We start from the raw sequence: 11603 nt of genomic DNA on the forward strand, positions 1-11603 counted from the left end.
CAGACACTAGGGGACAAACAACCTCAGAGTCTTTTACTCACAGAACAGGCGGAGGGGAGTGCTCGGGTCACGGGCTGCAGGAGGCCTTACGCCAGGAGCCACAGGTGGCAGTCGGGCGTTGGAGCTGGACCGTCCGGAGTGTACTCCAGGGGTAGGTCGCCTGTGGGGTCGCCACGAGTCCCGTAGGAGTTAATGGGTGGCGTGGTGGGTGGTCCTCTTTCTGTAGAGGCCCTGGGTGATGCGGGGCTCCCTGTACTAGGGCCGAAGGGGGGGACCATGAGGCGCGCCGCACGGCACTGGCCCTTATTCGTCATCAGGGTACTTGGGGAGGCCCGGGCCTAGGGTCGTCTGTGGGGAGGGAGGCACCCTGGCTGAGCTGCCGTTTCATCCAACAGGGGCAGCCGTCAGGGAAGAACTGCAGCTATCTGCTCTGGGGGAGGTCCGGCTACTGCAGCAGGTATCAGGGGAGGCCAACTGACTCTGGGGGCTGCAGTCTTGTCTGCAGGAGGAGGCTGTCAGGACTGGACCAGAGCCTCTCATCCTGGCGGAGTCCGTCAGCACCTGGGGAGGACGGGGCTGCAGGGATAGGACACCTGGCCTTGAGACATCGCACCCAGTCTGGTCTCGGGTGAGGAGCCTGTAGGGGAGCAAATCCCACCTCCTCGGGTAGAGAGGTGGGGAGAGGGGCACCTTGCCCTGCCACAGAGGTGGTGGGTGGCACTAGCGGCGTTCCCCTCTACAGAAGCCTGGGGACTAGGGGAGGGAGGGCGACCAAGGTCCGAGCCTCCTGCTCGGCAGGCCCATAGGGCCCCGCCAAAACTCCAGTCCGGGGTATGTGGGGGAGGTCCAGGGGACTTTCCCTCCATCAGGCAGCCCCGTTGGGCACTGCCTGGACTCCTAGGGAAGGCAGGAGAACAGGAGGAGTCAGAGACTCTCCGGGACACCGTCGACCCAGGCAGCTGGGAGATAGTGCCCGTTGGGCTCTCCCGGCCACAGCCACGGATCCGGCAGAGCCTGCGCTCTGACCGTAGGGCCTGGGACTCCTGCCCCTGCAACGGTGGGAGGAAGAGGTCGAACGAACTCTCTCAGCCTTGGCCACAGCTCCGACGGAGCATGCCCTCCTTCTGGCGGGGTCGGGATTCCTGTCCCGGCGCTGGTGGAAGTAAGAGGTCGGACGAACTCTCTTGGCTTTTGCCACAGCTCCGACAGAGCGTGCCATCCTTCTGGCGGGGAAGGTTTTGACCCAGGGAGGGGGGGGGGAGGATGAGGTCGGATAAACTCTCGGCTTTTGGCACAGCTCCGACGGAGCGTGCCCTCCTGCCATAGGGGGATAGCAACCCTTGAGGCTCTTGAGTCCTCTGTTAAATAGGAAGCTGATCCAGGGGACTCGGCATCCAAGGGTGTGCTTGGCACTTTGCCACTGCACGTCCCACCCCGATTCTGGCGAGTGCTCCTTCCGCTGAAGTGTAGTGTACTTTTACTGTACACTGCCCGGTGGTCTGGTTGTGGGGAAGAGGGGCGTAGGGTCATGGGAGAGATACGCTGTTTATGCCCGGAAGGCTCGGCAGGTGAAACAAGCCTCTCCGTCATCTCCTTGTGAGGTGGGAGTCACCTCCTTGTACCCTCCTCCTAGGGTGGTGATGTCTGCCTCGCACCGCTGAGCCGGTGTTTCATATTTATTTTTTATTTTTTTTTTTCTGACGGCCTTGACCTAATGTCTGTTTAATTATGACAGTAAAAATCCCACTCCAGCCCAGACGGAAAAGTATACCACAGTGCCGGCTGCAACTGCCACCACAAACCACCACCGGGTATACTCATTTTACTCTAACTTGGCCTAAAACTGCCATCTCTCCATCTTTAGTGCGGAGCTTGTAGCAGTAGATCAACACTTCAAGATGATACTAGTCACGAAGAAGTGCAATGGAAAAGATGTAGAGCCGTAGTACTGTCTTTATCTGCCAGTGAGCTACGTGAAATAAGCTGCCAAGATAGCGTAAAAGAGATCTAGCTGACGTAAGAGTGTCCGCACCAGAAGGACACAAAGAGGAAGGGGAGAAAGGGAGGTTTTAGAGAACAGAGAGGATGAGAAATGGAACAGACTTTGGAAGGGATTAGGGAGGGAGAGGGAAAGAAGAGAGGAGCGAGATAGAGGGAAGGTTTGGAGAAGAGCGAGGGAGAGAGGAAAGGAAGACTATGGGAGGGATCAGTTAGGTAGAGGGGGGAAAGGGAGAAGGGAGAGAGAGGGACGATTTAGGTAAGGGAGGAAGACAGAAGAGGAAGACATTGGAAGGGGCTAGAGAGAGAGAGAGAGAGAGAGAGAGAGAGGGGGGGGGAAATTTGGTGAAAAGAGAGGAAGAAAGAAGAGGACCTTCGAACGGTTAGATATGGGGTTCAATCAGCCTTCACATTCAGGCTACCTAGTATGCTGAATAAAATCGTTTGGTGTAGTACTTTCACATTAACTTGGCCTGGATTTATGTCGTTTGGCAGCTTATAAAGTAGCTCAGTGGCTGAAAGAGGCAATGCTACAGCTGTACATCCTGTGCATAGTATTTCCCTGTGACTACCATTATATTCCCATCTTAACTGTTACACCTCAGCAGTCAAGAGCGAAGTATGGCAGCTCCTGGCCAAATTACTTTTAAAAAGTATTTCATCATCATCCGGACCTCCTTTCCCACCCTAGGGCAGGGTGAGGAGTAGCAACGTCCAGACAGCCCAATTTGCCTAGTCCAATGGGCCACGCTTGCATTCACTCACCATTCAAGCCCCCGGAATCCTGGCTTTATCTGATACACCAAAAACATTCACCACGTTCTGTAGCTTCACATAAACGTGTCTGATAGAGTCAATCCGGACGCTGTCACGTTAAAAAGAGGTGCCAAACCCCTGATCATGCACTTCTCACAACATTCATCCAGCCAGCTCGATCTTTGGTCAATTCCCCAGCCTCACCGACTTCCAAACCTCTCTTCCCCACACACCCATCCACCATATCTCTCCACCTTTTCCTTGGCCTACCTCGCCTCCTCCCTTTTTCAAAATCGCTCAGTATAACAGAATGAATAATATAAAAATGGCGTGCTGTGGCTAAGAAGTAACCTGTCTTTGTAAAGGATTGTTATGTTTTGTTACAGACTACAGTAATTAGGTCAGGGAGAAGATAAGATACGCGTTGGATTGACCCTGCCTGATAAGATGGTATGAAGCGCCTAAGCCTGGGTGTTTGTGCCCGTGGGGTGGAGTCAGGATTCCGGGGGCTGGAATGGTGAGTGAAGGAGAGTGTGGCCCGTTTAATTATGTAATCATTTAGTTAGTTTCTCCTTTTTTCATTTTTTTTTTCTTTGGTCTCTGGACCTTACCTCACTCTGCCTCGAGGAGGGAAAAGAAGAGGCATGAGAGAGAGAGAGAGAGAGAGAGAGAGAGAGAGAGAGAGAGAGTTAAATGAGAAAACAATACTAAGATGAAGGGGACCTCAATAACTTCCCTTACTCTGCTTCCCTCTTTCTCATTCATTCACTCCTCTCCCTCCCTTTTTCGTTTTTCTCTCAGCCTCTCTTCATCCCGTCATTACTCTCTCACTTTAATTATCTCGTTTTCTTAACAATGTCTTTTTTATGACTCACTCACTCTCACTCATTGCCAGACGCCATGTATCCCTTGGCCACCCCGTTTGGGATACATGGCGTCTGGCAATGAGTGAGAGTGAGAGTCATAAAAAAGACCTTGTTAAGAAAGCGAGATAATTAAAGTGAGAGAGTAATGACGGGATGAAGAGAGGCTGAGAGAAAAACGAAAAAGGGAGGGAGAGGAGTGAATGAATGAGAAAGAGGGAAGCAGAGTAAGGGAAGTGGAGGTGTATAGGGAAATAGTAAAGGAATGAGAATTATTAAAGATATAAAATTATAGCAGACATGGAAGAGACCAGGGAGAACCATGAATGAAAGAAGAGATACGACGAAAGCGGGAAGACAGGGTTGATGGCAAAGACTGGCACAAGAGGAGAGAGAGAGAGAGAGATCTAAATGAAGAGAAAGGTAAGAAGAAAGATGGAAGAAGGGAAAGAGAAAGACAAATTCAAATGAGAAAAGCCTGTGAACTGCTACGCCTCTCACCACTCCGGCTGCTGTGCCTCCCTCAGCTGACTAAAATCGTGTGATATTGAGTGGAATGGAATATCGGAGAACAGGAGACCAGGAGTGTTAATGCCTTCAGTCCCAGTGTGTCATATACAGGGGGGGTGTAGAGAGCGCTGCACTAGAAACACTTGGTAGGCTCAGTCTGCTGGTGTGGGGGGGTGTCATATACAGGGGGGCCGTAGAGAGCGCTGCACTAGAAACACTTGGTAGGATCTTGTGTGTTGCTGGCACGGCTCAGTCTGCTGGTGTGGGGGTGTGGGGGTGACAGTGAGTATAAGGGATGACCAGATAGTGCAAGACTGACACCATCAGACGATTCTCTTTTCACTTTCGGGAGGCCTGTCTTAACGAAGGGGTTAATGAAGGAATATTATAAAGAGAATAAGCCTTGTCAGCTGGAGTGCACAATTGATATTAAAATCTTGGTGATATACTCTGTTCACCTTAACTTGGCTGCATATCCTGTTTTACAGTTTATCTCACGTAGCTCAGTGGCAGAAACAGGCAATGCTGCAGCTTTACAGCCTTTCCACAGCACTTGTTTTATGCAAGGAAGAAGGAACCAAAGGCCAGGAGCCCGCAAACCCCTTCCTTCCAAGAGAAAACAAAAACAATAAAACAGAGAGCCAAATTCAAGATCCATTCATTTCGAGATGCCTGGACACACTGCATTTGAAAGACTGGAGATCATAGGAAGTAGGAAATATGGACAGAGGGAGACTGTTCCAGAGCTGAGCTGTTGCATACCTGAAGGACTGGGAGTAACGGTTAACTCTTACATTAGAGCAGCGTTTCTTAACCTTTTCCGACCTCAGTACCCCCTGTAATTAGGTGTAAGTCCAGCCAGCACCCCTTGACATCTAATTCCTGGGACTACAGTTGCTGCACTACTGCAAGGTTAAAGTGAAGTGAAGTACTCCTTAACAGTTTGTTTTGTAAATTCTCCAAAAAAAAAAAAAATCAAGGATGCCAATGCTAAGCAAAACCAATTAATAATAATAAAAAAAAACAATAATGCAGCATTTTCCAGCACCCCCTAAAATTGATTTCAGCACCCCCTGGGGGTGCTAGCACCCCAGGTTAAGAAACGCTGCATTAGAGAGTTGGACATAAAAGGGATGAGAGTTTGTTGCTAGACGGGCCTGATACTCTAGTGTTTGTCTCTTGTTACAACTAAGGATCCAAGATGGAGAGACAGCAGTTTTAGGTCAAGTGACTGTAAAAAGCGTAGACCAGACTCTTGATTTATTATTTATTATATTTCTGTTATGAGTATCAGGGCAACTTCTTGTAATAAAGTGATTAATGGAAGCTGTATCTGCTGATGGTGTGAAGACAGGGAGGAAATAATGACTAAGACATTATTGCATTGGCAGGGGTAAGACAACGGAGAGGGAGGGGATGACGTGGATGTAGGTACAGGTATGAAGGATGAAAGAACTGGGTAAAAGAGAGAGAGAGAGAGAGAGAGAGAGAGAGAGAGAGAGAGATGGCTAACGAAGAGGTGTTATGGAGGAGACACATAAGAGAAAGAACACTCAATCAGTCCATTCAAATTCGATGACTTTATTATTATTTTTTTCCATCCTTCCTTCGGGCGATTTTATTTTCGAAATGGGGAGATAAATCATGGTTAAATTTGCCCCCTCAATGCTTGGGATAATTCTAAAGTAGAAAATGGTGGTGGTAGTAGTAGTAATAGTAGTAGTACTAGCAGTAATAGTAGTAACAGTGGTGGTGGTGGTGGTAGTATGATAATGGAAGCAGTATTTGTTGCAGTGGTGGTGGTGGTGGTGGTGGTGGTGATGGTAGTGGTAGCAGTAGTAGTAGTGGCGGTGGTGGTGGTGGTAGTAGTATGACAGTAGACGTAGTATTAGTTGCAGTGGTGGTGGTGGTGGTGGTGGTGGTAGTGGTAGCAGTAGTAGTAGTAGTGGTAGTGGTGATAATAATTGTAGTAGCAGTACAGTACCCTGGCATGCCAAACTATAATATTGTCGCCTGAGGGTCTCGTCTTGGACAAGAAACGTCTTGAACCAACACAACACCTTATAAAAACAATATATTGTTACAAAATGTTGGAAAAATGCCGCTAGACACATCAGCCTAGACCTATTTGGCACCCAGACAACTTGCCTCACCTTGATAGTGTGTTGCTGAGCTTGTTGTCTCCAGCTTAGGAGCTCAGTTAGCTTATTATCCTGAGGTAGAAGGAAGCACTTCAAGGGGTTAGCAGACGGTTTCCTAGGCATGGTTAGGTATGGAGAGGCAGTAACCCAGCAGCAAACACTGAGTGCAACACGCGGTAAGTGTGGCCACCACACAGGTGAGGGAGACAAAAGCAAGCCCCGCCTGCTCATCACGGTACCAGATGCCAGTATTTTACTGGACATCTCAGCCACGTCACTCTTCCGGGGGCGGGAACCGTGCCGGACCGGGGGAGACCGTCAGTGCTGTATTCTCCTCGGCTTTGGTCCGTTATGAACCGTTGGTTCCGTACTGGACGTGTGCAGCCGTGTTACAGCAGTATAGTGCACTAGTATTTATGGTGTCCGTCTTGGACGCGATAAGTCTTGGACAAACCCGTCTTGGACGTGAGAGTAGTGGTGGTGATGGTGGTGGTGGTGTTGGTTGTGGTTGTGGTGGTGGTAATAGTAGTAGTAGTAGTAACAGTAGTAGTAGTAGTAACAGTAGTAGTAGTAGTAGTAGCAGTAGTAGTAGCAGCAATAATAATGGTGATGGTGGTGGTGGTGGTGATGGTGGTGGAATTAGTAGTAATAAGAGTAGTAGTAGCATTACTACTACCACTACTACTACTACTACTACTACTACTACTACTAATAATAATAATAATAATAATAATAATAATGTCTGAGGAACTTGCTTATTTCCATCACCACTGACGCCTGGCTCTGAAGAGCAGCATACACGTGGTGGTTCTGTTCCCTGGCTGGAGTTGCTGCGGCGTCCACCCAGAAGACAAACCTCTTCATATTTCCCTGCACCTCGCCATGGGAAGGGCCCTGGTCCGACTCTGGAATGCGTGTACCTGATAAATGATTGAATATTGAAAATGTGTGTGTGTGTGTGTGTGTGTGTGTGTGTGTGTGTGTGTGTGTGTGTGTGTGTGTGTGTGTGTGTGGGTGGGTGTGTGGGTGGGTGTGGGTGTCATTCTTTTAAAAATATATGGGAAGTGAAAATGTGGAACGAATAGAATAAATGTCTTGAAATTCTGAGAAAATATTGGGTATTAATGGACTGTGCTGAAATGTACTATCGCCGGCACTTATAGCTGGTACAGTCAGCGTTGTCAATCCTCTTTTTCCTTGGTGTGAATCCCGTGCAGCTCGACTCAGTTTCTCCGAACCATTTACTGGTGAGAAGGAGAATTGATGGGAGATGTCTGGCGTAAGTGTAAGGGGTGGGAGGGCGGGGGTGGGGGGGAACGTGACTGAGAGGATGCCACACCAATGTAATACAGATGTGGCACCAGCGCATTTGTAAGAAAAAAAAAAAAAGGTAGGTTTACGATGTGAATGAGCTAAAACAACTTTTTTTTAGTGATAATGACACAGAGTTACGGACTCCACTTATATCTCAGAATGATTCTACAAATTGTGTTGAGGTTAACCTATAATGAATAGTCATTTAAACGACAGTGCCAGAAGTCTAATAAATGTTCACAGCTGGAAGTGGTGGCATGTTACATAGGTTTTACAGGGTAATAATCGGGGAAACTAATTACAGTTTTAACGAACAAGCGGCAGAAGGTATTGCAGTAACATCTGACCTTATAACAGATAACCCATAAAAAACAACTACAGTAAGTTTTGCATAAAATGACCATACCCACAATAATATGAGTTTCTTCAAGTGTGTTCGATGTAAGTTAAATTACACAATGCATAGAACATACTGCAGATATCGATTCCTTCATGGTTCCATTAATTAAAGGTTAGATTATTATAATGTTAATGGGGTTATCATGTTACGAGCACAGATCATACGATATCTGTTCCTTTATCTTACCTGTATTCATGTAATCTTCGCCATGCAAGTCTCTCTCAATGATTGTGGGAGTGACAAATGGTAATCTGTAACACTGCATCAACAAAGTAAATACATACAATAATACGGAAATGACAACACTCATTTGTAATTTATATTAATTCATTGTAAATGTTCAGCCATCCTCCATTCTATAACCTATCGGAGAATATGGGACTTGCTGGAATCTTTCGTAGTTATATAAAACAAATGGTTTTGGCCAAGATAGAACCATCAGCTTCTTCAAGCACTCCCTAGGCCTTGTGCCAACTGCCAATATGTCTGTCTGCAGGGTCCAACCTCCAAACCATCCATCTGGTGATTGCCAACCTCAAACTTGGCTCCAATATGTCTCGTCTCTCAGTGAGTCTGGGTGTATACCGAGGTGTTGTCCATACACCACAAAGCATTCCTACACCACTGACAGTTCAGTAGTCACAGTGAACAGACATGAAAAGCAAGTAGCCCTGCAAGGGGAGATCATCAGTCTGCGGAAAGGAGGCTCCAGTATTCGGGCCATTGCCAATCAGTTAGGCATATCCCCAACAACTGCGGCAAAACGAATCAGTAAGTGGGAAGAGACAGGAAATCTTACTAACCGAGGTAAGAGCGCCTAACTATGAAAGATTTGGTCGGTAATTACTTTTTTTGTCATTCGTGTATGTCGAACATCTATGATGTGATTGTTTCATAATGTTTTTGCTTAAATTTTTATACTGTCTATAGTTATGTATTTGACATTAACACGTAGTACAGCGTCAACGATGTATAACATACTTTTCACCTATAAAAATGCAAACTAGCTAAACGACGTTATGTTACATTAATCCTGTTGAATAGGTAACAGGACGCCAATTAGTGTGACGTATCATCTCCCTTGCAATCCTCCCTCACACCACAGTCCACCAACATTTCCTCTCCCTCCCCGCCCACCCCAACCCTCCCATCCCCCTAAACCATGCCCCCCCCTGGTCCCCCACTCCTCCCTCTACCACCGCTCCTACGAGCACGTAAAATAGTTGTTTCCAATGACGTATTCTCTTTATAATATTTCCTCACAGCCATGACACCACGCTCCCGTATAACAACACCTCCACAGGATGAGTGCATTATACAAGCGGCTAAGGAAACCCCCATAACGAACGCTGTGGCACTTCGGAACAGACTCCAGCTGGATGTGTCTGTCGCTACAGTCCGGAGGCGGCTTCGTAAGACGGGAATACATCACCAGGTTCCGGCCAAAAAGGAGTTGCTCACTGAAGCGCACCGTGCGGCCAGGCTTAACTTTGCACGTCAGTATGTCGACAAAGACCTAGACTTCTGGTCCAGGGTGGTGTTCTCAGATGAGAAAACCTTCCGATCTTCCGATCACGGAAACATACACGCGTGGAGGAAGAACAACATCCGGTAATGTTTAATAACTGAACTGTTGCAGAACGCTAAAACAATAATGTTAAAATAACTGAACCTGATAATTCACACACACACACACACACACACACACACACACACACACACACACACACACACACACCTCAAGATAGGGTTCACTTTTTAAACATAATGCGGCATATAAGTTCGTTTAATCACTAATTAATAACAAAGATAAATGAGAAATATCACGGTTCACTTTCAAATCATAATGTCGTATATAAATTCGTTAAATCACTGATTACTAACAAAGATAAATGTAAAGGTCCTGGTGTTGGTTGGTGGGTGTTCTGAATTATTAAAATATTCTTCCTTTGTTACTTATAGACTCCTAAACATCTCCGGCACAACATCCCACAATGTCAGTAATATTCATGAACAAGCAAATATAGCATACTGTGCAATAAGGGTCAGTCCTAATCTCATGATAAACATTATAATTATCTAGGTCAAAAGTTAAGAGATCATCAAGGATTCATTAATTGCAGCCTTGCTTAAGCAATATCGAACACGCCTGAAAAAAAAAAAAAAAACTCATATTATTGTGGGTATGGTCATTTTATGCAAAACTTACTGTAGTTGTTTTTTATGGGTTATCTGTTATAAGGTCAGATGTTACTGCAATACCTTCTGCCGCTAGTTCGTTAAAACTGTAATTAGTTTCCCCGATTATTACCCTGTAAAACCTATGTAACATGCCACCACTTCCAGCTGTGAACATTTATTAGACTTCTGGCACTGTCGTTTAAATGACTATTCCTGTTTAGGTTAACCTCAACACACAGTTTGTAGAATCATTCTGAGATATAAGTGGAGTCCGTAACTCAGTGTCGTTACCACTAAAAAGAGGTTGTTTTAGCTCATTCACATCGTAAACCTACGTTTTTTACAAATACGCTGGCGTCACATCTGTATTACACTGGTTTGGCATCTACTCAGTCATGTTCCCCCCACCCCCTCCCTCCCACCCCCAAACACCACCACCCCTTTCATTTACGCCAGACATCTCCCAGTGAATCTCCTTCTCACCAGTAAATGGTTTGGAGAAACTGAGTCGAGCTGCACGGGATTCACACCAAGGAAAAAGAGGATTGACAACGCTGACTGTACCAGCTATAAGTGCCAGCGATAGTACATACATACATACATAGTGTATATACAGACATACATATATACACACTCATACATACATACACTCGTACGTAAATACACGCATACCTATATTCATACATAACACTTTTTTTTTTTTTTTTTAAATCAAGGCGAAGATGCACTTATAGGTTGGTGATGCCTGGGTGAATGCAACATGTCCGACTAGCATTTACTAAGCCCAATGTCCCCCTCAGATATATGTTGTCAATAAATAATGCAACGAGTAAAGAGATTAGGAAGCAGTGTTGCAGCCAGCCAGTCATCACCAACCTGTCCAGTGCATCCTCGCCTCGATTAAAAAAAAAAAAAAATGAGCGTAGATACATACATATAGGAGTAGACTGTAACACCAGTCGAGCAGGGCAGTACTCCCAAGGTGGATGGAAAGCTGATGACAGGGAGAGCTGGAGCTCCCGTTTCATCAGCCCTCGGGACTAGGACCCGACCATCCCCCTTTACTGAACTTTTTCAGTGTCTCAGTAACACAGAGAGTAGGCCAGCATGCTCTCCAATACAAGTTTCTCCAACTATCAACACCAAACTACATGCACAGTACACACTACACTTCCTTTTCAAAATTTTCAAAAAATTGCGTCGAATAACATAGCCTCGGAGTCCCTAGGGGGGGGGGACCATAAATCCCCCCACCTTCAGCCCCTCTCCCGGTGACGACGTAAGGTGCATGGAACAACTGTCTGACTCTCTTCTTCATTTCTGCAACATTCGCGGCCTTTCCTCTAACTTTCGCTCTGTTGAGCACCACCTCTCCTTCTCTAAACCTCACCTTCTTTTCCTAACTGAGACTCAGCTGTCTGAGGCAACTGACAGCAAACC

This window comes from Coenobita brevimanus, chromosome 94, assembly GCF_032717465.1.
Source record: "Coenobita brevimanus isolate Jiangsu-jjx chromosome 94, ASM3271746v2, whole genome shotgun sequence".
In the NCBI taxonomy this organism is placed as follows: Eukaryota; Metazoa; Arthropoda; class Malacostraca; order Decapoda; family Coenobitidae; genus Coenobita; species Coenobita brevimanus.